At 34.5% G+C, this 2,847-nt stretch overlaps 1 pseudogene; it reads right to left on the reverse strand.

The window, feature by feature from the left end:
- The window catches only part of LOC112523723, a 5,255-nt pseudogene extending 4,526 nt beyond the window's left edge, over window positions 1-729 (reverse strand).
- Between the last annotated feature and the right edge of the window lie 2,118 nt (window positions 730-2,847).

The following is a 2,847-nucleotide window of genomic DNA, read 5'->3' on the forward strand; positions in this document are numbered from 1 at the left end:
ATAATGAATTTGAAGGCCTGGTCCATAAGACCACCATTACAGCCTTGATCTTCACCACTTGTATCACAATCAACTAGTTCTTGCTCAGATAATGATATCAGTTTACCAGTTGACAGCTGGTTGATTCCTTCCATTGCTGCTACTGCTGAAAAAGCCCAGCAACATCCTRTACAGAAGGAGAATAAGTTATTGTGGCAAGTCKAAAAATAACAGTATTATTTGAATAGTATGTATGTGTTTAGAACATAACTATTTCAATWTTTTATCAGTTTAAGGTATATATATAGTTATTCGATACTTACCACAYTGGCCTTGATCTTTCACTGGCGTAACTGCTCCCTTATTTCTCCAGTCCATTGTAGGTGGAACTGCGGTCAAGTTTTCATACTTGAACACGCTAGTTCTAGGATCAGATCGAAGCTTAAAACCATTTTGAGAGGCCTGAACTTCCTCATTAGTCAGGTCGGTAAATGCATTCACACCACGCTTGTAAGACTTGCCCCCAACACTGTTGAATGCCTCTATGTTCTCAACATTCGCTTTGAATATCTCAAAGCGCATTTCCTTTTCTGCTGCATTTTTRTAAACACGTCCATGAAGAGCCATCSACTGSTCGTGTCTCTCCGCCATGGATGTTTCAGTTAGGGTGCGGGACGTGGCTTCAAGAGTCCATATTCCGACAATCAGAAGTAGTGCAAAGGCCAAGTTCCCACTGATATTGAAAGCCATGTTTAATAAACTTCAAAGCAGAATGTTGCAAAGCAGCTTGCACGGGAATAGRTTAAAAGAGGGGTGGATTATTGTCYTGCACTTGATTGCATTGGTGTTTYAGGGAAGGACGTATTTATAGAACCAGTGGACTCATCACTTAAAGCCAATKAAGAATCCGTTTGATATTGCATTCTCATTGTAATTGGACTTTTGTGATACAAAATGAATTGCATTTCTAGACAGCCAGGCAAGTTATCTGTGATATGGACAACGAAACATGGTTTTGCGTGGAAGTTGATTCATTCCATGTTATATATATGTAGATGATTKTAATTTTGTATGCTCATGTTCAGCTATTAGGSAAAAGGACGATATGTGTTTGTATTTTAGTTACAGAAATACTTTTCTATAACGAGTTTTTATGGGATACAAAGTTATCTTTGTCTTTTCCTTTCTTTGTATAATTCATAGATCAAGACATATTGCATTTAATTAACCCCCGTATATATTTGCAAGCGTGAGGACCATAAAGAAAACAACTGATGTTGGTATTTCTTACATTTCGGTTTCGATTGAAAATATAGAATTTTTTAGCATGTCTTCTCTAATCTGCAAGGGAACAACTTCCGGGCTGCATCTCTAAATATGGTACAAAACAAAAATCGCACATATGATATGATAGAACCGAAAGTCCATAATAAGATTCTTTATGATTAATTAATAAACCAAGATTATTTATTATTTTAAAAATTAGTTAAAAAATAAATTAATAAATTGTGGGCATATGTTCACGTCCCAACAAAACACTTGTGTAAGTTCAAACAATTGTGGGCATATGGTGTATGAGTCAAAGTGTGGGCCGACAAGAAAGTTCTATGAGAAAAAGTTRAAAAKTGTAAAAGTGGATGTATGGACAAACCATGTTGAAAACGATACTGAACACSGACTTTAGGGCCGAGTTGTGAGTTGCAYTTATCATAAAAAATTSTAAGAGAAGATTGYAGTGGTTTGGACACRTTCATATAAGACCTATGACATATGACATACTGAAGATAATAGAGAACACGATGGTTGAGGGGTGAGGASGGATAGACARAGTAGTTGAGGATGAACACAATGACTTTAAAATATGGAAATATAATCGCTTCATTAAATAAATATTCCATAACCATGATCTTAACTAATTACTTCAACAAAATAACCTTTAGAAAGAAATTTCCTATACCWAATTAGATCTTTTGTAAAGGTTTTCCATATGCTTTKAGTTTTGTCAAAAATAACCTTTTAGTTTCRCCATAACCTCCCGAAGAATTTCACTGGACAAGTGCAAACTTGTCAAAGATAAAACTCTCAAATCATTTRGTCGTTCTTTCTCATCATCGGTCTAAGTTGTGGACATATGTTCACGTCCCAACAAACAATATAAGATAAGAATAAATTATCCCTRTAACAAAGAAATGATTAAATAAATAAATCCAGTAACAAGGWGGTTTTACACAATCGGAGTTTAAAGTATCATTGAATTCCATCATARTACTATTTGCAATGATGCTAGAAAGTGAAACAGGAAAGMCTTGKTGTTGATTGATGGTGGAGTGACATGGGTGCGRAAGGASATACTCATCATAGACGATAGAGWCTCGTACAGTTTRACTATGYTGAAGAACWAGGGGCAATACATATTGTGGGAGTCATCATCAGCGGAAATGCCAAAGAATTAAYGAGGAATGGCAAACCAATAAGGGATATTTTCGGCACATCTAGATCATTAAAATGGTAGACCACATAAACAACTTATCTCCCTACACACTTATATTTGCATCAATGACCGAATAAAAGATGATATTTTGCATTCTGTAACAAGCCATAATTTTCACATGCGGATCTAGAAAAACCACGATGTACGTAATATATATATATATATATATGTATATATATATATATATATATAGGGGTGGGTTGAAATAAAAACCACTCAGTTTGTAAAAATCGTGAAAACCTCATTCAACCAATCATAATTTTTCATTTTATTCATTTTTTTGTAATTATGAGAGGTTGATTAACCATTTTTATTGTGGAGGGTGTTAATCATGGATATTATCATCTTCATTATTTTAATTTTAGAGAAATACATGA

Source organism: Cynara cardunculus (genome assembly GCF_001531365.2).
Source record: "Cynara cardunculus var. scolymus isolate 2C chromosome LG 12, CcrdV1, whole genome shotgun sequence".
Classification (NCBI taxonomy): domain Eukaryota; kingdom Viridiplantae; phylum Streptophyta; class Magnoliopsida; order Asterales; family Asteraceae; genus Cynara; species Cynara cardunculus.